The 14,494-nt window shown below is 49.9% G+C and overlaps 1 protein-coding gene across 18 annotated transcripts in view; it reads right to left on the reverse strand.

Annotated features, from left to right (window-relative positions):
* Positions 1-318: 318 nt before the first annotated feature.
* EFCAB12 (EF-hand calcium binding domain 12) overlaps positions 319-14,494 on the reverse strand; it is a 48,345-nt gene continuing 34,169 nt past the window's right edge. For 6 of the 18 annotated variants that reach the window (XR_010125818.1, XR_010125814.1, XR_010125817.1 and 3 more), the window contains one exon: positions 319-12,516. The gene's annotated coding sequence lies outside the window, so the exon portion shown is untranslated. The remainder of the gene's footprint in view (positions 12,517-14,494) is intronic. The other 12 variants (XR_010125827.1, XR_010125822.1, XR_010125823.1 and 9 more) reach the window with 5 other exon arrangements.

Genomic DNA, 14,494 nt, shown 5'->3' on the forward strand with positions numbered 1-14,494 from the left:
AATAGATGGCAAATGTCTCTTGTCTGACCTTAAAAAGTGTCAGACTCTCCAGAAAAGACCTAGTAAGAGAAGGAGATTCTCTACAGAATGCAAATTTGCCCGCACAAGAGAAAGCTTTGCAGGCCCATTTCAAAATATGTCAACAAAATATATTTTGGGGTAAAATACTTTGATTTCTTTAAGGGCCTACTGTTGCATGATGCTGTTATGGGATCTTTGGAGTGTCGTTTTTCTGACCAGAAACCTCTGTGGCCAGTGGCGCCTTTGCCTGAGTTCTTGTCCTGTGTCCAGGAAGAATGAGGTATGCAGACAAGTGGAGGGTGAGCAAGATGAAGAGGAGATTTATTGAGTGTTAAGACAGCTCAGAGGAGACCCACAATGGGTAGCTCCTCTCTGTAAGCAGGTGGTCCTGTGGAGTGTTCAGCTCTCAGCAGAAAGGAGGCCCTGGAGAGGGTGGCTCCTCTCTGCAGGCAGGTCATTTCACTGTCTCTGCAGCTCTCAGCAGATTGGAGCCCCTGGAGAGGGTAGCTCCTCTCTCTACTGGTCATCCCGACATCTGCCCAACTCCTAGCAGAGAGGAAGCCCTGGAGTGGGTTGCTCCTCTCTGAAGCTGGTAGTCCCAAAGTCTCTGCAGGTCTGTGAAGCTCTCAGCAGAAAGGGTAGCTCTTCTCTGCAGCTGGTCATCCTGTAGTCTGCTTAGCTCTGGCTGAGCCTGAGGTTTTTATGGGCCTCAGAGGGGAGAAAGTGTATGCTGATTGGTACTTGAGTGGGCCTGGAAAAGGCACCACAAGTTCCCAGTCCAGTCCGTGGGACTGGCAGCTTGGCTCCCAGCCTTCAGACCCTCCCTGGCCTGAAGGTGGGGCCTCACTGGGGACCTGCCCCCTTCCATCCAAGAATCTGTCTGCCTCCTGCTGCCTTCATGACACCTGAGCTTGGCCCCAACATTCCTCCAAGATTGGAGTGGGCACCAACAGCAGGGAGAAGCCAGGCAATGGGAGCAGGCACTGCTGAGCCTGCAAGGGCAAGGGGTGCTTCCTGGCCCCCAAGAGTGCAGGGGTGCCTAAGTCTGCAGCCATGGTTTGGGCAGCTACAGCTGTGCCTGGGAGGGCAGGGATCCTGCTTGCTCTTGGCCTCCCAAGAGCACAGGGAGGCTCAGACCTGCAGCCACAAGTTGGGCAGCTACAGCCCTGCCCTGGAGGGCAGGGCTCCTGCCTTCTCTGTGGAGTGGGAGGCCCAGGTCTGCAACCCAATGGTTTGGGCAGCTGCAGTGGCACCTGGAGAGCTCCCACCCCAACTTGGAAGGGCTTCATGGAGTGTGCAGCCCCAGCCACATCTCCCTGCTGCAGCTGGGAGCTACAGTTGAACAGTTGGCTACATTTCATTGTCCAAAACTCAGTGATCTGGAGTAGCCACTGCCATCAATGGTATATCAGAGTTAAGTTGAAATACAGTGTTCTACTGCTGTTACTGGAAGGAGGGCCCTGGGTGTAAGTTGTCTAGGTTCTCGGTGTTTTGAACAAAAAATTGGACAAAACGTACTAAGTAACAAAGGAATGAAACACAGGATCGAAGTACCAAAATCAGGGATTTATAAAAGAGAGAAGGTACTCCACAGGGTGGGACTGGGCCTGAGCAGCTCAAGGGCCCAATTACAGTTTTCTGGGTTTCAAGTACCCCTTTTGAGGTTCCTATCAATTACCCTTTATATGGTTGAAGGATTTGGTCTGTGGCTAAGACTGAGGTGAATGGCACCCTATGCTGATGCAGGGATGCTCCCTGCGTGGCCTGTGGCCACTCCAAGCCACTCTCCCTTTTTGTCTAAGCCGTGGTGGAAGGGGGAGGGGTGTAGAAAGAGTAACCTTTGACCCTTTGCTACTTAGGCACGGGGAGCTGGGTTTTTCCTTTCGGTTTAGCTTCAAGAAGTTGGCATTAATTGGCCTTAGGGCCCCTGCCTCCAGACCCAGGTGTTTCCCTTTTGATCCAGCTTTGGGAAGTCAGCACGAATTGGCCTCAGATTCCCTGCTTCCCCCCAGACCTTGGTGTTTCTCCTTGATTCAGCATGAATTGGCCTTAAGTTCCCTGCCTCCAGACTGTACTATCCTGCCTCATTGCTACAGTCTGTTTTGTCAGTCTTGAGACCCCAGTTTTCTTGTTAATACTGGTCTATTGTGTCTAAACTCTAAAGGGAGGAGGGTAAAATGAGGCATGCCTGACCCCTTATGCCCATGATGGTTGAAACTAGTTTTTTAGGGGTTTTTTGGAATTCCCCTTCTCCAAGGGGAGGGGTTCATTGAATGGAGGCACAGAGGGCTTAGAATTTTACTTTTGGTTCACACAAGCTTAAAGAGAAAAAACTTGCCTTCAATACTAAAACTAAAAAATGGGACTGGAAATTTCAAAGATAAAGGCCGCAAACAGAGAAAACAGCACTTCCACATCCACATTTGGAAACCATTAGCACATAGGTCCCGGGTGACTGCTCTTTCCTGCCCAGGAAGCCAGGAGAGATGCAGGCCCCTGAAGCACACTGGCTGGCCTAAAACAAGGGCAAGGCCTTTCCTTGTTAAAGATGTCCTGGCCAAACACAGACTTGTTCCCGCATGACACAGGAGAATAGGGTCTGGAGGGAGGGAACCTAAGGCTGATTCATGCTGACTTCCTAGAACTGAATCAAAAGAAAAACCTCACCTCTCCACACCCAAGTAACAAAAGGATCAGAGGCTAGTCCCTTTGCACTGCATAGCAGATAAAAAATAAAAAGTACCTCTGATTGGTCCCCTCCTGCAACCAATCACAATGGTTGTGTACCACTCCTTCATTTACGTAGGGTATAACAAAGTAACCAACGGGAAACCTCTGGAGGGTACTCAAACCCTAGAAGATTTTGCAACTGGTGCTCTTGAGCCGCTTCCTCAAGCCTGCTGTCACTCTGTGGAGTGTACTTTTGTTTCAATAAATCTGTGCTTTTGTTGCTTCATTCCTTCATTGCTTTGTTTGTGTGTTTTGTTCAATTCTTTGTTGAAAACACCAAGAACCTGATGGCTTGTGGTCAAGACCCTCCACCGGTAACATGTACACACATATGCACATATACACACGACCACATACATGGCAAGAAGGGGCACAGAACCTGGAGTCAAGGAACCTCTGGCTCTACCCTGAGGTTCTCCATTTGCCAGCTATTTGCTGGGACAGGTCTGTTGTCCTCTCTGAGTCTCGGTCTCCTTTGCTGTAGCCAGGGAGAAATAACACCTACTGCACAGGACTATGGGGACAGCCAAAAGCCCTTTATAAACCTAAGAAAGAGAAGTCGTTAGGAATTATTCATGGGCACTTACAGCAAGGCAACCCCATCTTGTAGGAGGGCATCTGTCCCCAGGGCAGGAAGCAGGAGACCTGTTTCCAGGGGCTTCCAGGGTAACTTGGAGCAAATCACTTACCTTTCTTGGACTCAGTCCCTGGAAGAAGAGGCCATCCCAGACCCCTTCCTCCCAGGAACTCATTCATTCTGTCAGCAAACATAGACTGGGGGTCTGCTGAGGGAGGCCGATACAACCCACCACTGCCCACGGGCTGTGCATGGCTTTGCTGTGGGAACAGGCCTCTAAATGCGGCACAACCTGAGATCTGGACAAAGGGCAGAGGAAGCTGAGACTCTTTCCCCTGGGGTGGGGGGCTTGAGGGGCTCGGGAGGACTCTCCAGAAGAGGTGGCATTTCAACAGGGCCTTGAAAGCCAAATGGGTATTTTCCAGAGAGAGAGTGGGGAGGGGCAAAGGCATGCCAGGCGAGGGTGACATCCTGTGGCGAGGCAGGCCTGCAGGTGGGAAGGAGGCGAGGATGGGCAGAGAGTTTGCGCTGTGGAGCACAGTGGCCCAGCCGTGAGAGAGGTGCAGGACGGAGCACACAGGGTGGGCTGGGCAGGCTGGGCAGGGTGCTGATTGGTGGCTGCAGGGCTGCTCCCCAGGCATGGGTGATTGTCCCATGCATCTGGAGGCAGGCTCAGTATGCATCTGGTTCTTTCCATGGCTCTGAAAACGGTCTTTTTTTCCTTGATGAAATCCTGCAGTCCGCTCCCATGTACCAGTACCTGGATAGGAAACTGTTCAAGGAAGCCTACCAGATTGCTTGCTTGGGTGTCACAGACACTGATTGGCGTGAACTGGCCATGGAAGCGCTAGAAGGTTTAGATTTTGAAACAGCAAAGAAGGTAAGCATCTAGCCAGCAGGAGCTGGAGTTTGGTCCTTGTGGGGTCCCTTAAGAAGGCAGATGGGGACCCAGGTGGCGCGGAGAGGCCATAGACTGCAGCAGTCTCTGGAGTTAGGCTGACCTGGCCTTGTATCTTAGCCACTTCCTCACTGTGGGCCTGGGTAGGTGACACCCTTTCTAAGATTGCTTCTCTATAGACGTAGGGTGATGACAGGCCACATCCTCACAAAGCTGTGAGGATCAAGTGGGAAGATGCCTGTAAAGTCTGACCCAGGAGCAGCATCTCAGATTCTGGCTGTCACTCTTATTAGCTGTTATGTATGGGAAGCACCTGGCTAGTAGCCTGGCACATCACAGGCACTCCGTAAATGGCGGCTTTTATTATCGGTGTAGTCACTGGTCATGATGCTGCATACAATGCTGCTTTTCTTAGCATCTGCCAACTAAGGTAGGAGAGATGGTCAAGGTCTCTGATTCTGACAGCAATGTGGGCACTTCCCACGTACCTTCATGGCGGGATTCGTGGACTTGATTCGTTGTGCCCTTTCCTGGCCTAGTCTATGAAAGCTAGAGAGATGGCTGAAAACATCTGACCCCTTTCTGCACATAAGGAAAAGCCCAGGTATGTTCCTGAGCTGTGTTTCCATCTAGAACCTGAGATGGAGGAAGGAATGGCTTCCAACCTCCACTCCCCTACCCCTTCCCTCTTTATCTCCGCACAGTCAATTAACGAGCTGCTCATTTTGTCCATACTCCTGGGCTGATATTGAAGGAGTGGCAGAGAGGGAGGTAATGTCCGCCTTGGGTTAGGTCAAGACTTGTAGGCATGAAGAGAGAGGAGACTGGACCAGACCAGGACTCAGAAGCCGGCTGAGAGCCAGCTGTGTCAGATAAGGGGCTCTGGGACCTCAGGCCAGCGGCTTCCCTCAGAGCCCCAGTCCTCCCAGTTCTGAAATGGGGGTGGTGAGAACGCCCACTGCAGTCATGAGGCTTAACTGAGATGTTGTAAAGGAGAATTTAAAGCAGGGATGGTTGTGCAGATGCTAGCCATTACTTGAACATTGTTACACAATGATCAAGATTATATTTTTAGATGTCCTCAGTGTAGGAAAGTGAAGACGGAGGAAGCTGTAAGAGTCAGAGGAGGGAAGAGGCATCTCCATGGAGGGAGCTTCCCTCTCCTGCCCCACCCAGAAATGCCAGCAGGGAGGAAGATGACAAATTCCTAGAATAGGTGTTTTGGGCACAGAATGAAATTAAAAATCTTCCTTCTAGATTGTCACCTCCTTACACCCAGGAACCAAACACGTACTTCATCTTAATAACACCGGGCACTGCCTAGCACAGTGCCTTAGACAGGTTGGTGCTCAACAAATGTTTGAATGGATAACAACTAAGTTTATTCATTCATTTATTTAACTCCCCAGCCTGTATCCCCAAAACACTCCCTGAGAATAGAAAGGGTGTATTAAAGCCACAAGATTTTTAAAATAACACTGTTCATTGATTTATTTAAATTAAAAAATAATTGTGTATGGTAAATATCCATTAAGTACAACATGGGACAGGCATGGTGCCTCATGCCTGTAATCCCAGTTCTTTGGGAGGCCGAGGCAGGCAGATCAGTTGAGGCCAGGAGTTTAAGACCAGCCTGGCCAACATGGTAAAACTCTGACTCTACTTAAAAAATACAAAAATTAGCTGGCTGTGGTTGCGCATGCCTGTAGTCCCAGCTACTTGGGAGGCTGAGGCAGAAGAATTGCTTGAACCAGGGAGACAGAGGCTGCAGTGAGCCGAGATCATGCCGCTGCATTCCAGCCTTGGTGACGCAGTTTTGTTTTGTCAAAAACAAAAAAAAAAATCAGTACAATGTTTTGAAAAAGCTGGATGATGTTGACGATAGGGTTCGGAGTTGCTATTTCATCTAAATCCTGTATCCCCCGCCTTTCTTTCCTCTGTGACAGGCACTCAGGCTCACCAGTTTGCACAGGGTAGTCCCCAGTGATGGTCTGCCCCACTAGATGGCAAGAAGAGCTGCTGAGCTCTGGCCAGGCCATGAGTAGAGCTGCAGGTGCCTCCCTGTTCCCAGGCTTCCCTCTACTGAGCGCATTCAGGGGCCTTCTGACCACTCTGAACAGGCGCCGTGATGCTGCAGGATGCATCAGGTTGAAGGAACTCGGAAACAGATTTCTCAGTGGGCAAATCCTGGACTCCAGCACAGCCAACCTACAGCTGGAAAGACCCTTGAGAAGGTGTCACTAGCAGTCCCCTTTCCACAAAGATGGTTGGAGCCCAGAAGCAGAGAAGTAGGCTCAGAGCAAGGACTCAGACTTCTAATGCTCCTTTCCCTCTCGGCCACTGTGCTGGGCTTTGCAGGGTTGCCCTCTCAAGGTGTTTTAAGGAAACCCAGATCTAGAAGGTAGTGTATAACACCTGCAGCTTGGCACAACAGCTACTGCTACTCCTCTGTTCCTTAGCCCATGTGATGCCCACATTGCCCTTTTCTACGAATTCCTCTTCACAAACACTTGTTTGCCAGGTTCTGACTCTGATGCCTCACTTAACACTGCCTCCCACCCCTGCTCATGCTTAGACCATTCATCCGTGTTCTCCAGGCATCTGGTTCGTAGTTGGAGAGCTCTTAGCTCCAGGTGTCATGATCTGTTTAATTGACCAGCTTTCCCTGTTAGAATGTGGACCTCTGAATTGTGGAGGGGGACAGGGGCCGAGACATGTTTCTCCCTGGGTCCTCAGTCTCTTGACAGGAAGCCTGGTCCTGTGGGATGAAAAGATGAAGCTGCATTGTGGTCACCTGCAAGGCAGCCAGAGGCCGGGGATTCACTCATCTCCTGAGGTCTTTTCAGGAGGGAAGATGCCATGTTGCTGAGCGGAGGCTGCAAGTGGTCAGGACTGCTCTGTGTGTTTGGTTCAAAGGGCTTCGGAGCTGCTGCCTCCTCTAGGCACAGGTCAGCCCATTTTGAATGGGGCAATAAATGGTGACAGCAAAGCCACCTGAAAGCAGCCTGACCTGGTGGCTCGTGCTCCTCCAAACCCTGGGCAGAATCTGAAAGCAGCAAAACTAGCTTAGCTAACACCAGTCTGCTTGTTCCTCAGAAACTTCTAGAGGTCCATGAGTTAAAGTCTCTGGCTTTACTGTGAGTTCAAGGCAAGGGCTGCAATTTTAGGATTTACATAAGCGTTTGCCTTCCACAGACTTGGTGGGATTCATTCCCTACCCCTCCACCTTCTTCCAGAATCTGTCTTTATACCCTCTCAGCTTTCCCCTCCTCCGCTCCTTCTGTGGTACCAGGGGCTCTGGGTCCCCTGTGTCTGTGGCACCACTGGGTAGGCACAGCTGTCCCCTGCATTCTACCCATGTTGCCAAGATGTGCAGGCAGTCTCTCATCAGTCCATGCATCTCATCCTCTCCTGCTGTGATGCTGCCTGCTCACCCCCACCCACCAAGTGTCAAACCGGCTTGTTCTTCTTTGGGTCTAGAGTCTCCCAAGGAGGCACCGCCACAGACTGTGACATCATGGTTTTGTTTTACCTGATCCCAAAATGACTGATGCAACCGGGATGTCTTTGCTGTTCTTTGCATGGTCCAATTTCGGGGATAAAGCCGCGCCTCGCTGGGTGGTATAACCTCTTGCATGCATGATGATTAATCCGTGCTTGCTCCCTTCCTCTCCTTACTGGCTCACTGTCTAGGTGAGCTTGACTTCCCACCCCCAGCCAATCACCCACTTTTGAAGCCAAGAAGGCAGCTGATTTTCTTCTTTATTTTTTCCCCACAGGCCTTCATGAGAGTACAAGACCTCATCAGCAGCATTGAGGTAAAAGTTGAAGCATTCTTACTTGTCAAGAAAGTGGACTTGGGGTTTGGGGTTCAGGGGCAGCCCTTGTGGCAGGTGTATTAGTTCATTTTCACGCTGCTGGAAAAGATGTAAGTGAGACTGGGCAATTTACAAAAGAAAGAGGTCTAATTAGACTTGCAGTTCCACATGGCTAAGGAAGCCTCATGATCATGGCAGAAGGCAAGGAAGAGCAAGTCACAGCTTATATGGATGGCAGCAGGCAAATAGAGAGCTTGTGCAGGGGAACTCCTCTTTTTAAAACCATCAGATCTCGTGAGACTTACTATCACGAGAACAGCATGGGAGAGACTTGCCCCATGATTCAATTACCTCCCACTGAGTCCCTCCCACAACACACGGGAATTCAAGATGAGATTTGGGTGGGGATACAGCCAAACCATGTCAGCAGGCAAAAGCCCTGAGGACATGGGAGCAGAGCTCACTGGCGTCTGGGCCATAGCCTTGCTCCAGGGGCAGAGTGGCCACACACGGGGAGACAGCAGTGGGCAGTGTGAGCTGTCACGTGGTAACTGACTGAGGCAGATGGGTTCCCAATCTCTCCAGGGTTGGGTTTCTTGTCTGTGAAAAGGGATTGGACGTACATCACAGGCTGCTGTGAGGATTCAGTAGGTTCTCAGGAACTGGTTTGCATCCTCCTGGTGGCGGATAGCTGGTCACCATCCTCTCAGACTCCAGTAATCTGATAGTGTTGGAGGAGTTTCCCAAATGCACATGAGCTGAGCTCCATTCCCCAGAAATGGACCTGGGGAGCAAGGCCCACGGTCTGAACTGAGCACCCCAGAGTTCTGGGGCAACTCCCAGCCCTACTGTTCCTGGCTGAGAATATTCAGCTTGTCATCCAAACCCAATAGGCCTCCACTGGGCGCTGGGTGGTGGTAGACACCATTCTTTTTATTCTCTTTTTTTTTTTGAGACAGGGTCTCACTCTGTTCCCCAGGCCAGGGTGCAGTGGCACAATCATGGCTCACTGAAGCCTAGACCTCCTGGGATCAAGCAATCCTCACACCTCAGCCTCCCAAGTAGCTGGGACCACATGTGCGCACCACCACGCCTGGTTAATTTTATTTGTATTTTTTGTATTGTCAGGGTTTTGCCATGTAGCCCAGTTTGGTTTCAAATTCCTGGGCTCAAGCAATTAGCTCACTTTAGCCTTCCAAAGTACTAGCATTATAGACTTGAGCTACCACGCCCTGCCCTTAGACAGAAAGTTCTTACTTTCTGTGTATCTCAGTGCTGTCTGTTAAAAGGCGTACACATTTTTTCTCCTCAACAGATTTATTGTGAGGGTATGGGAATGTGAGATACATTTGAATTCCCAGCTGGAAACAGGAGGAAATCAGCAAATGTCTTGTCCCTCTCATTTATTTCCACATAATAAACACCTGTCATGGGCCAAGCCTTGTGCCGAGCTCAGTGGGCACAGAGCTGAGGAGAGAGGCTGACAGGAGCTCACAGCCTGCTAAGCCTCATAACATAAGCTGCTCTGTGTTGAGTCTGCTCTGTGCCTCATGTGTCATTTATGCGAATGCTGCTCTAGATCCTCACGTTAACTGAATGAGGCACGTACTGTTGCTCTCCCTATTACATGCAGGAGGAAACTAAGGCTCAGCGAGACATATGCCACGTCCCCATGGGTCCACAGCCAAAAGCTCAGTGGAATTCAAATCCACTCTGTCTCCTAAGCTTACGCTCTCTCTGCCATGTACCCTCCCCACCCATGTGTCGTAAGGGGCGTCTGTATATTCTAGGGTTTACCTACCCGCATGGTAAAGGGCTTGTTCAGAGCTATTGCCCGAAATGCCCAGTGCTGCTGATTCTCACTTGTAAATCCACTGGCCTGGATCTAGGGGTCTTCAACTGAAGCCAAGGAGCATAATTTTCCTCTCTACAAAAGTAACTGGTTGCTGTGGGGTCCAACTATTGTCACTTGTCAGGTCTTACCAAGGTCAAAATATCTGCCTCTCCTTGTGTGCTATGAGCTGGGAAGTGGGTTAAAGTAAATTCCTAAAAGTGTATCTTAAAAAAAAATGAAGTGCCTTCAAGTGCGCTCCACATCGACTGCTCAGGGCTTAGTTGCAAACATCTGGGTGCTCAGCATAATTCCAGAGAACTGTGGATCCTCAGTGGGTGCCTTTTGGATAGGGGAGATGTTCTTGTCCTGCTGACAGGGGGAAAGAAACTGCCCATGTTGACATGCACCTGCTGAGTGCCATAGATCGTTTTTATTGGTCATGGTGACATCCTGGGGCCTAGAATGGATATGGACTCATTTTCATGCCTAGTAAAACCTTTTTTTTGGGAGGTTTTTTTTTGTTTTTTTGTTTTTTTTTTGCAGAGATAGTCTTGCTATGTTGACCAGGCTGGTCTTGAATTCCTGGGCTCAGGCGATCCTCCTGCTGTGCCCTCCTAAAGTGCAGGGATCACAGGCATGAGTCATCACATCCAGCCAAAATCTCTTTTATCTCACTGCAAGCTTTTAATTCATTTCCAACTATTAGGAATTAGTTTGTTTCATAAGCCTGAAATATGTGCAGGATTTCTGAAAGATGATTTCTGTCAGTGTGGAAGCATGTTGCCTCCAGTCGTTAAAACTTTCATCAGCTTGTCTAAGAGTTTGATTCAATGTCTCATCGTCCTCCGATATGCTACTCTTGCTAGTAAACAAGCAAAAGGAAACTGCTAGGGCTCAGGGTTTGGGTGCTACTGAGTGTTTACAAATACTCGAGCTGTAGACAAGTGAATGTTCCCTGACACAGAAGGAAGAAGCTTTATCCTAGCTGTGCTAAGTGTATGTGTGTGTGTGTGTGTGGTTGGGGACATCACTTGCTTCAAAAGACTACATTATGTGATACAAGGAATATCTGGAGTCAGACACAACTGCGTCCAAATTCCAGCTCTGTCTGACCCTGACCTGTTCCTCTTCTTGAGTCTCAGCGTCCTTGACTCTAACACTTGGGTAGTGAGACCTACCCTGAGGGTCACTGAGAGGAATAAAGGGGCCATGTGTCTATAAACTATATACCCAGAACCTAGTGGATGTTCAGCATGTGGGATTTCTTACCTTCTCTTTAAAAGTAGGGACATAGTAAGACTTGTCATCCTATGTTATTGGTCTCCCTCTTGGGCAGAAACCCTAAACATTCTCCTGCTCTGTCATCCCCATGAGCCACAACTCTGCCAAACGGGGCCTGCGGATTTGGGAGATCTTGGGAGCTTAGGGGTCATGGGTGAGTCAGAGCACACACTATTCAAACTATTCCGTCATAGCCTTGGAATACACAGGAAAGCAACCCTGAGGAATTTCCATTAAACAAACAAAGGTTTGCATCTTTTTTTGATCTTTGCTTGTCTGGTAAAAGCCTGCTTTTGTTGTCAAGCATTCCCAGCGGGAACCTAGGGGAGAGAGACAACAGCCAGGAGTCAAGCCCAGGTTCCAGTAGGAAGGCCCAGGGGCCTCACTTGAAATAGCCACATCTAACCTTTGTAAAGGCTGCTTCCTGCCCATGGCTGCAGAGGCCATTTCCTGTGCTTCTAATTTTTCCAGGAGAGGAAGAAGCGGGGAGAGACCAACAATGACCTGTTTCTGGCAGATGTGTTTTCCTACCAGGGGAAGTTCCATGAGGCCGCCAAACTGTACAAGAGGAGCGGGCACGAGAACCTCACACTTGAAATGTGTTGGAAGAAAAGCTGAGTGTTGGGAGAGAAGCTGAGGCAGGGCTTGCATGTCTGCTAGACTTGCTGCTCCTTGCTTCTAGCATTCCCATTATCTCAAGTAACCATGTTTCTCATTCACTTGATACACTATTTCCTTTCAACCCCCACATCCTCACCACCTGTTTGTTTGAGCACCAATAAATAGCGTGGGCTCCCAGAGCCCGGGGCCTTTGCAGCCTCCACACTTGTGATGGCCCCCTGGTCCCACTTTCTCTCTCAGATTGTCTTTCTCATTCCTTGGACTCCACTGGACTTCATCGCCCCCATGACCTGGTGTTGGGTCTGATCACCCCAAAAGAAATGGGGTTTGAGTATGTTTGAGTATGCCAAGGTAACCCACCCTGTCACAGGCCCAAGATCCAGCTTGGAGCCCACTGGTGATCTCACCCACGGTGTCCAAGTTGTTTTCCCTAAGACTGGTGCAGACAAAAACTAGCAATGGCCTCAGAAAGGATGTGGGGAAACTGGTAAACAAAGGACCCATCTGCAGCCACTGGTTGAAACTCACCTAAAACTGACCTTTAAGACTGACACCAAAGGGGCAGAGTATGGCAGTTCAGACCTTCATCAGTGACAGAGCTGGACGGCTGTGGGTCTACACCAGCACAATCCCTTCATTGAGTTGAGGGCTCAGGGCTTCAGGGCTGTCTCCCACAAATCCTCTCAATCCTTGTCAGGAGCCGCCAAGAATCGGTGTCTTCAGGTGGGAGCTGGTCCTGCCAATCATACAGGATGACATGGTGCACGCCAGCCAAGGTTCCCTAAGCGCCTGCCAATTGTCCTGGACTTTGCACTGGGCTTCTGGCAAGTCAGGCAGAGCCTCCGCCCTCCCATGTTTGCGCAGCATGCCTCACGCCTGCCAGCTGCAGAGTGGCTACCATGTGGTTGCAGTGGGTGATGGCAGAGATTCCCCTTTGCATTGGGATGGCCCCCATGAACCTTACTCCCCAGCAGAGCCGGGCCTTTTAAGGCAGGTATAGGAAAGGAGCTTCCTGGACCAGGCTCCTCATGGCTTCTGTGGGAAGGAGTTGCACTAAGGAGTCCAGACCAGTCAAGACATTTGCAGTTCAGCCTAAGCAAGGTTCAAAGAGGCTTGGGTGCATTGAGCAACTACAGTCTTCCTTCTACAGAGGGGCTTTGTTAACCTGCCTTTTCCGGGAGTGTCAAAAGTGGCTCTCAGTATGTTATGAAGGGACTCATCAGCCATAACCTATTAGTGGGCTACTAATGGTAATTCTCCAGCTCACAAGTTCAAGATAGAAAATCTTCCTCACTTTTTTCTGCTTTTCCAGATAGCTGTGCTCTTCCACCATCTATTTGATCCCGGGCCTGAAGGTGTGTTTGGTGGCCTGTGAGGCTGCCCAGGACTTATTGTTCATCAGGACTTGGACGAGCTCCTGGGCCCCAGCCTGTCTTTTCACCTTAGTGATTTCTTCATTCTGTGCCTGAGACCCAGGGTGTTCAGGCTCCCTCTGCTTTTTCCTCGTCACCTTTCCTACCCTCCCTCAGGCCCCACCACAGACACCTAGATTTCATAACACATTCATACCGAGATCACCAGAGTCAGTGCATCTCTGCTTCTGGGGATAACAAAATTTTAACTCAGGATGAACCCTTAAGGGATCAAGACCCTAGAGGTAAAATTTAGGCTTAGGAACCCCTGAAGCCTCCAAGGAGGCAGCTGTGCTGCAGTCTGAATTTGAGAAATGTGTACATACATATTATGTGGGGGGTGGGTGAGATCTAGTGCTGATTAACATGGCGTGTTTTTGTTTACTTGAAAATTGCTTCTCAAGATTTAATCTAGTTTTCAGAAAATTTTTAAATTTACATTCTCTTGTACAAATAAATTGTATGCTTTCTAGATAAGTGACATGTTTATATGGTGATAAAGGGAATTATAATGCTCTTAACTCTTATGTAGTATGCTCTTATCGAAATCACCAAGCATGAGAACACTGTTTAGTCTCATTTATCACTCAGCACAGCCTCTTTCTGTCCACTTCAGGGCCAAGTCTTTGCCATGGCCCCAGATAACGTGTAAATTAGCTTCAGGGATCAAAAGTCTTTGAAAACCCAGTTTGCTGAGACTTGAAGGAAGCCTTTAGACCCAGCTTCAATGAAGTCACAGCTCCCTGAGGGTCCTGCTGGACTGGAGGAGGCTTCCTGAGCCTGGGAGCTGTGTGCCTGGATGGTCTCATTGGGGTGACGACCCAAGCTCATGGCTCCCTCTCAACCTCTAACCCTTCTTAACACAGTCACCCCTAGTCCCCTGAGCACTCACTGAAGTCCCTTTGAAGGACATTTCTAGTCTCCTAAGATGCCTGTTTCCCCCAGCTGCCACCCTCATTTCACCAGCCAGGTAGGCAGGGTTTCCAGCTTCGTGGTGGCATAGAGAATCCGCGCCATAGCAGCTGCCAAAAGGAAAGGTGTGCCTGTAAAGGCCCAAACTAGGCGGGGACAGCGGCTGCTTTCCAAGCCCCTTCCCCTTGTCAGCTCCAGGGAGAACCAAAGGCCAGCCAGGGGGCCGGCCTGCCCCCCTGCACACACAGAGACTGCCCCTGCACACACAGACTGCCCCTGCACACATACACACACACACACACACACACAGAGAGAGAGACGGCCCCTGCACACACACACAGACTACCCCTGCACACACACACACACAGAGCTAGCGCCTGCACACACACC

Source organism: Pongo pygmaeus, chromosome 2 (genome assembly GCF_028885625.2).
Source record: "Pongo pygmaeus isolate AG05252 chromosome 2, NHGRI_mPonPyg2-v2.0_pri, whole genome shotgun sequence".
NCBI classification, from domain to species: Eukaryota; Metazoa; Chordata; class Mammalia; order Primates; family Hominidae; genus Pongo; species Pongo pygmaeus.